At 44.2% G+C, this 16,431-nt stretch overlaps 1 pseudogene; it reads right to left on the bottom strand.

The window, feature by feature from the left end:
• The window catches only part of LOC112067882 (semaphorin-3C-like), a 43,135-nt pseudogene extending 28,625 nt beyond the window's left edge, over nt 1-14,510 (bottom strand).
• Nucleotides 14,511-16,431: the final 1,921 nt, after the last annotated feature.

Below are 16,431 nucleotides of genomic sequence, written 5' to 3'. Positions count from 1 at the left end.
TGCAGATCCTCTCAAGTTCTGTCAGGTTGGATGGGGAGCGTTGCTGCACAGCTATTGTCAAGTCTCTCCAGAGATGTACGATCGGGTTCAAGTCCGGGCTCTGGCTGGGCAACTCAAGGACATTCAGAGACTTGTCCCAAAGCCACTCCTGCGTTGTCATGGCTATGTGCTTAGGGTTGTTGTCCTGTTGGAAGGTGAACCTTCGCCCCAGTCTGAGGTCCTGAGCGCTCTGGAGCAGGTTTTCATCAAGGATCTCTGTACTTTGCTCTGTTCATCTTTCCCCTCGATCCTGACTAGTCTCCCAGTCCCTGCAGCTGAAAAACACATCCCCAAAAACATGCCTTTTGGCAAACTCCAAGCGGGCTGTCATGTGCCTTTTACTGAGGAGTGGCTTCCGTCTGGTCACACTACCATAAAGACCTGATTGGTGGAGTGCTGCAGAGATGGGAGAACCTTCCAGAAGGACAACCATCTCCACAGAGGAACTCTGGAGCTCTGTCAAAGTGACCATCGGGTTCTTGGTTACCTCTCTGACCAAGGCCCTTCTCCCCCGATTGCTCAGTTTGGCTGGACGGTCAGCTCTAGGAAGAGTTTTGGTGTTTCCAAACTTATTCCATTTAAGAATGATGGAGGACACTGTGTTCTTGGGGACCTTCAATGCTGCAGACATTTTTTGGTACCCTTTCCCAGATCTGTGCCTCAACACAATCCTGTCTCGGAGTTTTACAGACAATTCCTTCGACCTCATGGCTTGGTATTTGCTCTGACATGCACTGTCAACTGTGGGACCTTATATAGACAGGTGTGTGCCTTTCCAAACCATGTCCAATCAATTGAATTTACCACAGGTGGACTCCATTCAAGTTGTAGAAACATCAAGGATGATCAATGGAAACAGGATGCACCTGAGCTCAATTTTGAGTCTCATAGCAAACGGTCTGAATACTTATGTAAATAAGGTATCCGTTTTTTAGTTTTAAGGCATTTGCAAAAATTACTAGAAAACAGTTTTCGCTTTGTCATTATGGGGTATTGTGTGTAGATCCATGAGATGTTTCTATATTTTTTTTATCCATGTTACAAAAAGGCTGTAACGTAACAAAATGTAGAAGGGAAGGAGTCTGAATACTTTCCGAAAGCACTGTATGTAATTGTGTTAATTTAGCCTTTTCCATTTTATTATGTAAAGAACCATGGCCTTTTCTATGGAAACTCACTTAAGCTCAAAGCCAGTATGGGAACAGTTCTGTATGCAAGATAAAATATTTAATGATACATCTGTAAAAAAGCCAGAAAAAGAACGTTGAGAATACATTTCACTGAATCAATAGCCTAAATTCCCAAAGACCAACCGTCCATTTGACCTTGTGCATCTTCCAGAAAGATACCGTCTCTTCCATATTGATGGCCATTGATTACCTTTCAACATGGTGCACGGGATGAACACTAAAACATTCATCTAGCGTTAGCCTTAAAGACAGGAATGTCAAAACACAGAGACAGAGAAAGGAGGAGAAAGGAGAGAAAAGGTATGACTGACAGAAGGCTTGTCAAACCCTGTCCGCAAACACAGCAGCCGTAGGCTTTGCTGCAGCCTGTACCCGCTAACCTTCACTGGAGAATGTCCAGGTTCTAACTCAATCAATTAGCTCGGCTAGCAACAGGACACATGCCTGGAGACACAAACAACAACCACACAAAAAACGACCCCAGTCAGCCTGGTTATTTGTATGTCTAAACATCTCTCTGTCGACAGTAATGACAGGTCACTGGTTTGTATAGCCTTGAACTCCCTGGAGCATACCATCACGGATTTGTGATTTCACTTCAAAGGCAAATTATGTTGGAAATTACAAGTTTAGATGCACTCTGGGAAAAATAATGTAAAGCAGATATGGGATGCTCTGTGAAATTATAAGCATTTTACTTTACTTCCATGCCCCTGAGCACTAATGCAGACACACTGGTCCACTTTTGACCCGCGTCAGCCCTGCCTATAACCTTTGACGACCTTTGACTTCCTATTGACCCTGCTGACAACCATGCAGGCAGCGGTCTGTTTAACCTATCCAGGCCCCGTAATTGCAGAGGGGTCAGGGATAGAAGACAAAAGTGCAAACCCATAGAGAACACATTATCATGAGATCTGGGGCAAGTTAGGCGATTTATGATCAGGTTTTGAGGTTTAGGTTCGGCAAGGATAAAACCTTGAACATCAAACCACTGGCTCGGACCTTCCCATTAGATTTAAAGTTTGAGACATTATCTTACAGGAGGTGAATGTTACATTGGCAAGGCTCTGCTGTTTATCTTCCAAATGAGTCCTTCACGTAGGAATTCAGAAAATGTTTTACCTTGGCTATGTTTCAATTCCACTGAATGCACCTCTTGAGTCTTAGAGTTAAATCTGAAAGGGGTCAAACATTTCAGGATACCTGAAGTATTCCAAATATTCACTTAACAGCTCAGAGCCTCAATTTGTTTTATAAAGAGGGACGGAAAAAAAAACGGTCAGTTTCCATGGTGATTCAGGGAAAAGTAGAAAGTAATCAAATGTGAAGAATTTGCATGCGCACACACCCACACACCATCCCACAATTAAATAAACATACTTCACAGTTGGACGACCTCCTGATAGTCATCCTTTAGGACTAATGAGGGCTAGGAGGAGATTCTAATGACGCATGATAAAAGAAGGAACTAATCTGAGGAAGCTGGGGAACCAGAGCATCCGTTCTATGGTGAAAGGCTGTGAGACAGACGGCTGTGTGTGTGTGACGTCTGGTTCCGCTCAGGGTTTGGGAACAGGAGTAGCTCCCAGAGAGAGGGAACACTCATTACAAGAACACCATCTTAATCAATCTCCCACACGTCTCAAACTACAGCTACGCGACCAAGGCTCTCTACCAAGGACTAGACAGAAGGATTCAAATAGACACCTGCTAAAACACACAGAGATATACACAGACTTTTTTTTTTACATCCAAATACTTGTATATTTTCGTAAGCCTCATTTACACAGTGACACCCTGACCGCCAGCAGTGTTTTACCAGGACAGATGACATTAATGACATCTTAAACAAAGACCAGCACCCACCCTGAGCCACACGTACCCTGTCAGCAGCGACAGTGACCATGACTCTCGACACCCTCTGCATTAGTGTAGAATCCTCTTCACAATCACCCAGAGAGAAACAAACCCCAAATCATCCTACCAGACCGTATACAGACAGCCTTAGATGTGTGATAAGTACCATACAGCCATAACCCTGGGCAGGCAACTCGTTAATACGGCCTCCTAACAATTAGATCAGGGCTAAAACATTGCTGTATTGGCTTGTAAACTCACTGGCAGAAATGTTTCACCTGGGTCAAACAACAGAAAGTATCAACATGGCATGAGCCAGGGCCTTTCTGACCAAGAAACTGATGATCTAACATGTTCTTCTATGCTCAGCAATTTGGCCAAATAAACTGAGATGAAATCCAGATACTGTATGTTCAAAAGTATATTTTGCGGTGTAAAAAGCCAAGACAGAAAAGTTAGTTCTGTTTCTGATTAAAAGCATATCACCTATGTCACTGAATCAGGTTGAGAAAGGACAATGCTATATGACCACTGGACCAGACCCAGATTCATTTTCCACTTTAGTTGAAATTGAAACATTTCTCCATATAATCTATGGCAGGGATTTAAATAAACACAGATTATCGACATCGCAGTGCACTTGACTTGTAGATCATGACAGAGATGGTGGTAGTAGTAGCCATCAAATCACGACGCCTAGGGCTCCAAATCCCAAAAGCTTTCTCTGAGCAGGTGAAGTGTAAATCTGACTGGACTAGGTAATCCTAACCCGGGATTCAGACAAATATTTTATTACATTTTCTCTGCTTTTGTTTGAATCCTGGCCTTGGATTAGACCTAGTCCAGTCTAATCTACACCTCACCTGCTCAGAGAAAGCTATAAGACACTGTTAGTGGTTTATTATTCAGTCCTTAGTCCTGGGCTTTGTACCATTCTCACATTTTAATGATTCATGGGAAAATATGGCCCTTATCTTATTTTATCCGTGGCTGACAAAACACAGACTTCGGAGTGGTCCGCTATTCATTATTTTAACTTTCACTGAGACAGATGGAGTTTGTGTTTTGCAATATGTCAAATGAAAGGGGTCGCTAGACTAAATATTGGGGAAAATAAGTGATTGAAAACAAAAGTTAAAACAAATCTCTTATCATGCTACTAAATCCATAATGCTTTTTTGCTAAGAATTGAAGCCCCTCATTTATTTTCCAGCTTTACTGAAACGTATTTGACTGTTTATTATATAAGGCTGCGTTCTGGGGCCTGCGTTTCTCACTGTTTATTATTGTGTTTTGGTTGCCGTCCCGTTGCGTTGCGTTTGCTTCTCCAAGACAAGATTAAGCAGTGTGAGGGAGCAGGAATGTCAGTGACGGCAACTTCTCCTGGAGACGCGAGCTGACTCACTCAGCCACGTGAACCTGCCTTACCCTCGGCTAGAGTTTCAGGAGAGAGGGAAGAAAAGATGGGTAGCTAGAGGGAGGGAGAGAGAGTGAGATACTGTGTACTGACACAAGTCTCCTCCCAGAGTTTATTTTCTCTTTTTTGGTTTAGTCAGTTTAGGCTGTAATAATAAAGAGTCTTTACTCTAGAGAACTACAGTATATCTCGCCTCCAGTGCAGAACCTTTGACACACACCCTTACACTTGCTGCTGACTGGACCTCCCACATGTTACCCTCTCTGGGCCCTGTACCTCTCCTCTCCCCACCCTGGTACCCTAAATACTTCCCTCAGTGAGGACGTCCACACTGGAGTTTATTTGAGAGAAGAGTCCTCTCCCTCGGTCAGAGGAGTCTCCAACTCCCTACATCTGGATCTCTCCCAGGCAGAAGCTCCACTGAATGCAGGGTGAAATACGGAGCCTGTCCGCCCCAACGGAAAAGGATTTCCAGCTCCACCAACATAGATCAGTTCAGCTCAACTCCCCTGTGCTTAACATCCCGGACAGCATAGCTCTAAAATCACAGCATGGAAGCTAACCAGCACCTGAAATCTTGGCTCACAATCAAATCTCCAATCCTTTCTTTACCTTGAAATGTCCTTCCAGTCACTGCCAAATCCCCTCCGCTTCTGTTTTCACACTAATTCAATCCGATGAGTCCCAAGGGAACGAAGCACAGCGAAGCACCTACATAGATCATCCTAAGTGACATACACACACCTGACTTTTCAAATAATTTGTTTTTAATAAAACAAGCTACTACCGGTCCACCACAACCAGAGCTACCCAACCAAGAACCACTTTAGAACCTATTTGACTGATAATAGTTCCCTTTGACGTTTCACTCGGATACAATAGAACCGAACTAAAGCAGGAAATGGGGACAAATCAAATCCACACATGGAAAAGGGATTAACCAATCACATGATCAGCAGCAGGGATAGATTCATTTCCAGCATGTTGACCGTGAATCCTGGAGGTCAGACATTTTAACAGGGCAGGAGTGAATAGGCCTACCGTGGCTGTATGTAAAAGCCACAGAGGTATTTGAGTGGTTTGGTCTGTTTGCAGTGAGCGAGCAGGCTTTTTCCAAGCCACCCCTAATGCTCCACACATCCCCTAGACAAGTGTATACAGCCTGGGTCCTGTCTGTGAGCAGCTCTGCTGAGTGGGGCATTTCACTGCCTGTCTCTGTCTGACAGCTGGGCTACAGCACRCYAGACAATCACAGAGAAACASAGAGAGAAGAAGAGAGGGAGAGGAGAGAGAAAGTCAGTAAATGAAAGGAGAAAGGAGAGACAGTAGGAGAGAAGGGGCGGAGAGAGGATGACAGCCAGTGAGAGGAAGAGAAAGGTGCCTGGAGTCAAGGAAAAAGATGACCACAGAATATCACAGCCTTTCCAGAGACAATGAGTCACAGTCACAACACCTCTTCACACCGTCTGAGCACTCAGACGCCGCACAGACACATGTGCAACACAGACACATGTGCAACACAGACGCCGCACAGACACAGTCTTTCCTGCATTGGACAAAATAAATCAGCCTGGAGGTACTGAAAGATAATCAAACATACCCAGCAGTTGCTGTACAACATCAACACCAGTGTACAGCTACACCACTTATGAGGGGTAGCTGGTTCCTGAAAGCTAGAGAAACAAGAAACAACCCCTCCAGCCTCCTCCCCCGCAAACTCCTTCCTAGTTCAGAGGGTTAATAAGTCATCCAATCATGTGTCAAGGAAATTAAATAAAACAGAATCAAACCAAGAGGCTGTAACAACAATCACAGGGAAAGGAAACAGTGCCTCCATCCACTGTGTGCGTTTAAAGTTTAACCAGGACCAGGCTGAGCCAGGGCAGTCAGTCATGACACAGTACAGTACAATCTCACAGATGTACGGCTCTGGCTCGCCTGACATGACATGGAACAGAACTGAAAATGGAACCACGATCTCAGGGTCTCACAGGCCCAAACCAAGAACATGACAATGTTAAGTCCCACAGGGACTAAGCAGCATGGGTACTATAAAGTTTAGAGCCCCCCTCCCACTATCTGGCAGAGAACACTGATTAAATGTCAATCAAACACAAACATCTAAGGGAATGTCTGAGATGACCTCATCTCTGTCACGTTCGTTGACGGAAGAATCAGACGAAGGTGCAGCGTGGTAAGCGTACATCATTTTTATTTGATGAACACAAAAAATAAATAAAAATACAACCGACCGTGAAGCTACATGCAGTGCAGAACGCAACTACACACCAACAAGATCCCCAAACTAAAGGTGGAAAAAAAGCTGCCTAAGTATGATCCCCAATCAGAGATAGACAGCTGCCTCTGATTGGGAACCATACTCGGCCAACAAAGAAATAGAAAAACTAGAATGCCCACCCAAATCACACCCTGACCTAACCAAATAGAGCAGGGCGTGACAATATCAGACATTGCAGAGAAGGTAATTATATAGTATTTTCTTGTTAGTTCAAAATGACGAAGATGATTGTACATCCTCTGGATGACCATATGTCATTAACACCATAAACACCATAAACACCATTAACACCATAAACTAATAGCTTCATTGTGTTCTGTAAGTTCATCACAGCTGTGGTGAAACACAGCAGACCAGGATGAGACTAAGCCTGAGATAATGCTTTACGGGATTTCTGGAGAAGGTTAGATGTAGGACATGTCTGTCCGATGCTTAGGGATTCACTGTTGGAGTAAACAGGATATTTCTTTACCTTCGAAGGAGAGGAAGACTCTTGGCAGTGGCTGGAGGAAGCTGGAGACACAAGTGAGGAGGAGAGAGAGAGCCAGGAGGGTGGGTCCGACTCCTATCCAGGGCGGGGTCTTCACGACCCCCTCCGGCCACCTCATGACAGCAGGGCCTCAGGAACCACAACTAGTCCAAATGACCTGAGGGAGGAGGAGAGCGGTACATCACTGGTCAGACTACAGTACCACAGATGCAGCAAGGATGTTCAAATCCAGTCCACGAGGGCTACACCACCGCTGATTTTCTTCTCTTCCCGGTAGTTAATAGATCCCAGTAATTGATTGATTCACTCATCTGGTTTCCCAGGTCTGAAACAATTCCTGATTAGAAAGGTAGGATGAAAACTAGCAGTGCTGCAGCCCTCCATTATCTATTCCTGTCCTATGGTGTCTACTTCCTGTCCTATGGCGTCTACTTCCTGTTCTAATAATAACAATAAATAATAAGGATCCGTGTTAAAGGAGAGATATCAGAGTGTCACATGACAGTTAAATCCATCAGTTACCACGTCCTTTAACATGGCTCCATGTTATGGATGAGATTCATCTACACAAAAGAGCTGGGGGAGAATCTCCTCTCTGCCTTCACTCTGCTTCCATTATTGGACAAGAGGAGTTCCATTATTGATAAAGACAGGTATTACCAGGGGACTTTCTTCTGTAGAGAGATTGTCTTACTGCTAACCAAAGACTGAGCTTCTCACTGCCTCTGAAAAACTGAGCAGGCTTTTCTGCCCATGGCCACGCCACTCAATGTATTGTGCGCAAAGTATCCATTTTGGTTTAATAGAAAGTAAAAATGGGGGAAACAATAAAATTCACCCACACAAAGGCATATTCTCATGGCTTATAGATGAGGGTGGGATATCTATGAAACTTTCAATTTGGGATGCAGCTGATGGAAAGGTTGAGGTACTGGGATCAGATGAACCACCCAGCTGAAATGTAACCTGCATGACGGGCTTGGGTCGTCGTTTGAGGGGCCGCGTGTGAAGAGTTAGAACGCATATGGAAAAGTGCAGAAGGGCTAAGATCTCTTTGGCAGCATGTCTTCCTAAACCGGCCTTAGCCCTCCCTATCCCAGCCCAGCCTAGCTGGGGTGAGTTCCCGGAGAGAGAAGCCCTTGCGCTGGACTGGAGATGTCAGCCTCACAGCTGCTTAAACCATCACTGGAGAACGGAGCCTCTACTGCTGCTGAGTGCCAGGAGTCATTACAGTGAGATAAGACACACGCCTACCATGACACACCACCTCAGCAGGATTAGAGACACATACAACTGGAACTTCTCTCCTGCTTTAAATCTACCACGGTCATACTGTATAACCTGTCAGGTGATATCATGGAGCTCCCTACAAATATGACTGGCACCTAGCTAGTACAACTGACCTGCCTAACCTCCTAAGGCATGTCTGGCAGCCTGGTAGTGCTCCATGTACACAATCAAGCTCCACATTGATATACATAACAGCCTTATAAGGAGCAATGCTCCACGTTCTAGTGTACAAAGCCATGTGGTTAGCCATAAACATTAATTTGTCTGGCGAGACTGTAGTCAGTCCAGAAACACTGCTGCTTGTCGAAGCCTTGCCAGGAATCCTGGCAATGACAATTAAATTGGTCTCCATAAAGGAGGTGGACTTGAATAAATACAGCAGTACATTACCGAAGGGGTATAATGATAATTGTATTTATTGTGTGTTGCTTGGCCCTTTGCCTAATGAATTTCCCGTCTCTCTTTTCAAAAACTACTAATCGATGAATGTATGACAACATTTTAAGACCAATTTGTTTTTCTTCGATGCCGAACAGGAGATCTGAACGTCTGGCTCTGCCATAATGTCTGTACTGATTGAGAGCAATTCCCAAGGCTATCATTTGTAATGGAATATTAACATTTGACACAATTGAGCATGTTTACAGTGCATTGGGAAAGTATTCAGACCCCTTGACTTTTTCCAAATGTTTGTTTGGTTAGACTTATTCTAAAATAAAAATTAATATTTTTCCTCAATCTACACACAATATCACAATGGCAAAGCGAATAAAGGTTTACTTTATTTACATAAGTATTCAGACCCTTTGCTATGAGACTCGAAATAGAACTCAGGTGCATCCTGTTTCCATTGATCATCCTTGAGATGTTTTTACAAAATGATTGGAGCCCACCTGTGATAAATTCAATTGATTGGAGATTATTTGGAAAGGCACACCACTGTCTATATAAAGTCCCACAGTTGACAGTGCTTGTCAGAGCAAAAACCAAGCCATGAGGTCGAAGGAATTGTCCGTAGAGCTCCGAGACAGGATTGTGTCAAGGCACAGATCTGGGAAGGGTACCAAAAAATGTCTGCAGCATTGAAGGTCCTCAAGAACACTCCATCATTCTTAAATGGAAGAAGTTTGGAACCACCAAGACTCTTCCTAGAGCTGGCCGCCTGGCCAAACTGAGCAATCGGGGGAGAAGGGCCTTGGTCAGGGAGGTGACCAAGAACCTAATGGTCACTCTGACAGAGCTCCAGAGTTCCTCTGTGGAGATGGGAGAAATTTCCAGAAGGACAACCATCTCTGCAGCACTCCACCAATCAGGCCTTTATGGTAGAGTGGCCAGACGGAAGCCAGTCCTCAGTAAAGGACACATGACAGCCCGCTTGGAGTTTGCCAAAGGGCACTTAAAGACCCTCAGACCATGAGAAACAAGATTTGCTGGTCTGATGAACACAAGCGAGTCACACACTCAACCATTGCTACCACTGCTACTCTAACTTCCATAATGCATACAAGGCCCTCCCCTGCCCTCCATTTGGCAAATCTGACCATGACTCCATCTTGTTTCTGCCTTCCTATAAGCTTAAAATAAAACAGGAAGTGCCCATTCTTAGGTCTATCCAACGCTGATCTGACCAATCGGTTTCCACGCTTCAAGATTGCTTTGATCCCATGGACTGGGATATGTTCCGGATAGCCTCAGAGAATAACATTGACATAAACTCGCTCACCGAGTCAGTGTATAAGGAAGTGTATGGGAGATGTTGTACCCACTATGACTATTAAAACCTTCCCTAACCAGAAACCGTGGATTGATGGCAGCATTCGTGCTAAACTGAAAGCACGCTCCACCACATTTAATCATGGCAAGGCGACTGGGAATATGGCCGAATACAAACGGTGTAGTTATTCCCTCCGTAAGGCAATCAAACAAGCAAAGTGTCAGTATAGAGACAAAGTGGAGTTGCAATTCAACGGCTCAAACACGAGACCTATGGGGCAGGGTCTACAGACAATCACGGATCACAAACATTTAAACGTGTTAACCCTCGCAAGGCTTCCAGCCCAGACGGCATCCCTAGCCACGTCCTCAGAGCATGCACAGACCAGCCGGCTGGTGTGTTTATGGACATATTCAATCAATACCTAACCCAGTCTGCTGTCCCTACATGCTTCTAGATGGCCACCATTGTTCCTGTTTCTAAGAAAGCAAAGGTAGCTGAACTAAATGCCTACACTCCACTACTCATGAAGTGCTTTGAGAGACTAGTCAAGGATCATATCACCTCCACCCTACCTGACACCCTAGACCCACTCCAATTTGCTTACCGCTCCAATAGGTCCACAGACGATGCAATCACCATCACACTGCCCTATCCCATCTGGACAAGAGGAATACCTATGTAAGAATGCTGTTCATGGACTAAAGCTTAGCATTCAACACCATAGTACCCTCCAAACTCATCATTAACCTTGAGACCTTGGGTCTCAACCCCACCCGTGTAATTGGGTCCTGGACTTCCTGACAGGCCACCCCCAGGTGGTGAAGGTAGGAAACAACATCTCCACTCTGCTGATCCTCAACACTGGGGTCCCACGAGAGTGCAGTCTCAGCCTCCTCCTGTACTCCCTGTTCACCCATGACTGCTTGGCCATGCATGCCTCCAACTCAATCATCAAGTTTGCAGACGACACAACAGTAGTGGGCTTGATTACCAACAATGACGAGACAGCCTACAGGGAGGAGGTGAGGGCCCTCGGAGTGTGGTGTCAGGAAAATAACCTCTCACTCAATGTCAGCAAAACAAAAGAGATGATCGTGGACTTCAGGAAACAGCAAAGGGAGCACCCCCTTATCCACATCGACGGGACAGCATTGGAGAAGTTGGAAAGTTTTAAGTTCCTCAGTGTGCATATCACCGACAAACTGAAATGGTCCACCCACACAGACAGCGTGGTGAAGAAGGCGCAACAGCACCTCTTCTATCTCAGGAGGCTGAAGAAAATGTGGCTTGTCATCGAAAACCTTTCACTAACTTTTACAGGTGTACAATTGAGAGCATCCTGTCGGGCTGTATCACCGCCTGGTACGACAACTGCACTGCCCACAACCGCAGGGCTCTCCAGAGGGTGGTGCGGTCCGCACAATGCATCACCGGGGTCAAATTACCTGCCTTCCAGAACACCTACAACACCCGATGTCAAAGGAAGGCAAAAAGATCAAGGACAATAACCACCCGAGCCACTGCCTGTTCACCCCGCTTCCATCCAGAAGGCGAGGTCAGTACAGGTGCATCAAAGCTGGGACTGAGATATTGAAAAACAGCTTCTATCTCAAGGCTATCAGATTGTTAAACAGCCATCACTAGCACAGAGAGGCGGCTGCCTACTTACAGACTTGATATCATTGGCCACTTTAATAAATAGAACACTAGACACTTTAAGAATGTTTACATATCTCGCATTACTCATCTCACATGTTTATACTGTATCCTACACTATCTTTTGTGTCTTAGCCGCTCTGTCACTACTCATCCATATATTTTTATATTCTTATCCCATTCCTTTACTAGATTGTGTGTATTAGGTTTTGTTGTGGAATTGTTAGATATTAGGTTTTGTTGTGGAATTGTTGATATTACCTGTTAGATACTGCTGCACTGTCGGATCTAGAAGCATAAGCATTTCGCTACACACGCAATGACATCTGCTAACCATGTGTATGTGACCAATAAAATTTGATTTGAAACCAAGATTGTACTCTTTGGCCCGAAGGCCAAGCGTCCCGTATGGAGGAAACCTGGCACCATCCCTACGGTGAAGCATGGTGGTGGCAGCATCATGCTGTGGGGATGTTTTTCAGTAGCAGGAACTGGGAGACTAGTCAGGATCGAGGTAAAGATGAATGGAACAAAGATCCCTGATGAAAACCTGCTCCAGAGCACTCAGGACCTCCAAAGGTTCACCTTCCAACAGGACAACGACCCTAAGCACACAGCCAAGACAATGCAGGCGTGGCTTTGGGACAAGTCTTTGAATGTCCTTTAGTGGCCCAGCCAGAGCCCGGACTTGAACCCGATCGAACATCTCTGGAGAGACCTGAAAATAGCTGTACAGCGACGCTCCCCATCTAACCTAACAGAGCTTGAAAGGATCTACAGAGAAGAATGGGAGAAACTCCCCAAATACATACATAAGACTCAAGGCTGTAATTGCTGCCAAAGGTGCTTCAAAATAGTACTGAGTAAAGGGTCTGAATACTTATGCAAATGTTATATTTCATTTTTTTTTATACATTTGCAAGCAGCAGTATTTCTGGACAGAGTACAGTCTCGCCAGACAAATTAATGTATATGTTTATGGCTCTCCATATGGCTTTGTACACTAGATTATTGTCATTATGGGGTATTGTGTGTAGATTGATGAGGGGAATTGTTTTGTATCCATTTTAGAATAAGGCTGTAACGTAACTAAATGTGGAAAAAGTCAAGAGGTCTGAATATTTTCCAAATGCACTGTACATGGAACGTAATGAGGAAAAAGCAGTCCCATCTGGATTACGACTTGATAAATGGATTGTTTTGGTCTAGATTCGCTCTTCTTCCTGGTTCTATTTGTACAAAGATTCCTACTTTAGATAGAGATAACCACACTGTAATTACAACACAAAAATTACACGAGAGAGAGTCTCTCTCTCTCTAGTCATGACAGAGATGCTATTTAGACCTAGAGCATATAAGTAAAAGATGGTAAACAGATAATAATAATAATATTCTGAGAGTAAAGAGTTGAACTCTGTGTGAATTGTCTGTATCGGTGTCTTCCCTCCGCCTACAGGATCTACCAGAGGGGCTCCGAGTGTTCACACCACACCCTGTCACTCACAAGTTAACGACTCGGGTACATGGACATGCCAAGCACACGTTTGACCAGGAAGAGCTAAGAAAAACAAATGTTTTTGTAATAAAAATGGGCTCAAAAGTAACCTGTTGAATATAATTAAATAATACTTTTTAACTATATCTTTGGTTTATAGTCAATCGTCTTAGACTCACAACCTATTTTCTTAGACTCACAACCTACAACCTATTTTTACTCATATAGTTAATGTCAGACAACGTGACAATCTCAGTCCCAGAGCAAAGGCACACTCGTGATCACCCTGATTTATTTGTAATAGTACGTCCTATAACAATTATACTTATTTCTACTCAATGTAAATGTTAATATAACATTTATCCCACCATAAACACAGTATGTGTGCAAACATCAGTGATGAAGAACAACCAAAAACACATTCAATGATCAGCATGTCTTTTCAGACATATCTTCACAATACTCAACACAGAAAACCCCTTATCCATCATTATAGAAAGGAGAAAATAAGCCACCAAACCGTAAACAGGCATCTGAATTAACAAGACAAAAATGCGGTTACATTTGGATCAAGTCTTTTGGAGCTTTTCTTAATACTTGTCTAAATGTGTTCCCTCTCAGCCGTTCTTATTCCCTTTCAGTCTGTCTACCAGTGGGACCCTGCACCTGTTAGCCCYAGTCCATGCAGCTCTCTCCCACTACCGCCTGTCTTTCACGGCCCTGGTGAGTGATCTCTCTGTCACAAAGATTGACTGTCCACACACCCCTGTCCCAGCCTAGGACAGCCCAGCCTAGGACCCACCTTATAAGGCTCCTCTCCTGCTCTGTGTCGATCCAAAGCCCTGGTTCCCTGATTGTTCCTGTGTTGACCCAGTCCTTATCCTCGTCAAGCACTTAAGTACCACTGAGACGGTTCCCTGGTGACTCTCCCAGAAAGAAGGCAGAGAAGAGAGTGCTGCTGCTGTTACATCCAACCGCCTGCAGGACAGACTTGATGAGTGAAAGAGATGAGAGAAGGAAGGGTAGAGAGAGGAGGAGAGAGAGAAAGGGCTGGTTCCTATTACATACTCTACTGAAGTCCCCCCTCCTCGCTTCTCTTTCTCTCCCCTCCCTCAGCTAACGAGACAGCGAAATGATCACCCAATCCCTCCCAGTACTAACATTCATCTGGTGGAGGACTCCTACCTCACACAGGACAGACAGGACGGACTCCTACCTCACACAGGCAGACAGACGACTCTTACCTCACACAGGCAGACAGACGACTCTTACCTCACACAGGCAGACAGACGACTCCTACCTCACACAGGCAGACAGACGACTCTTACCTCACACAGGCAGACAGACGACTCTTACCTCACACAGGCAGACAGATGACTCTTACCTCACACAAGCAGACAGACGACTCTTACCTCACACAGGCAGACAGACGACTCCTAACTCACACAGGCAGACAGACGACTCTTACCTCACACAGGCAGACAGAGGTAACCAGGGAGGCAGCAGAGAGAATATGAGAGAGACTGAGCCAGTAACAATCATTTATGTCCAACAGAGCCCTGAACAGTTTACCTAGGGACACTCACTGTCCACTCCCAACACATTCAGTCACATTGCCCTTCAGCAGTAGATTAAAATCAACACAGACCCTTCCTCCTTCACTATCTACACACCAACCCAATATTAAATATTATTCCTGTTGAATGTTTCCAAATAATAAAATCACATCTAACAGTGGCTGGAGACAGTTTCAAAAACATCAAATATTTCATAGTAGTGTCGTAAAATGTTACAGCCCAGATATTGAGTTAGTCGGGGGACATGTTTTATTCATGCTGAGATATTAAAATAGGTTGTAAGACATTATTTGAATTCTGGTGATAATTTGATATCCTATGGAAGTTACTATGGCATTCATACAAATATTCCTAAACAATTCATTTCCTCCACTTGTGTGATTTATTGTAGCCTGGCTCTCCATTCTAATATATATATATATATATATATTACACTTTATTATTCCATTGCATTTACTAAGGTATTGCCAGAAGCCTAAATTATAACTTACAGGGCAGGTTAGTGCATCCCTGAGAGATCTACTTTAGTAGGGTTGCCTCTGGGGGCATATGGCTCATGGTCTGAGTGGTATGTCCTCTCTAAGATCAGAAGCATGCAACCATACCATGCAGAGACCATATCACTTTCAGAGTGACTTAAAAACACACCCAAACACACTTCATGTTTGAAGGGGTCATTGGAGTCCTGGGTCATGTTCAAACGTTTTGCAACATAATATGAAAATTAACATTTCTCATTAGACAAGTCCAGGTAGTCTCTCCTTGTTTCAGTGCATTTTATTCCATTTGGTGCCTAATGAACACAACCCTGTTGTGCTGAGTCAGCTTTGGGGTTTACAATTAAGGGGGTTCTGAAAAGAGGGAGAATTTACTTGTATTTTCCACTAGTGAGTTGAGTAGGAACCTCAGGATGAGATATGTAATGGCATCTCCTCATTTGTACCCCTCTTAAGCCCAGTGAACAGTGCCAAAACTAAAGCACATTGTTCAAAGGCCTGACACATACTTAAATAAATGAGATGTGTTACCACACATAGAAGCAACATGCCAATGCGTGCTATATTTCCAGAGTGTGCTCCAGAGAGCTGTGTGGTATTGTACATTCTACCCAGGTTGCGTTTCCATGAACGGGCACATTTGTGTTGCTCTTGGAATGACTTGAATTCCTGTCAGTTTATGTGTAAAGGCAAGCATGCAGGATTTACACTAACAGCTTTGAGGTTGAGTTTTCACAGAGTTTGAGAGCTGGGTGCAAACCGCCCCATTGAAAATACATATTTGTCAATGTGTTATGGTTCAATACATTTTCAATATACAATAAACTCGAACAATGCTTTCCAAATGTGTTTTCTGAAACTAACTCAGAGAAAATCGGTTAAAAATACATTGCAACACAATATT

The sequence above is a fragment of the Salvelinus sp. IW2-2015 genome, linkage group LG3, assembly GCF_002910315.2.
Source record: "Salvelinus sp. IW2-2015 linkage group LG3, ASM291031v2, whole genome shotgun sequence".
Classification (NCBI taxonomy): domain Eukaryota; kingdom Metazoa; phylum Chordata; class Actinopteri; order Salmoniformes; family Salmonidae; genus Salvelinus; species Salvelinus sp. IW2-2015.
This window is presented reverse-complemented; position numbering and strand designations above follow the sequence as displayed.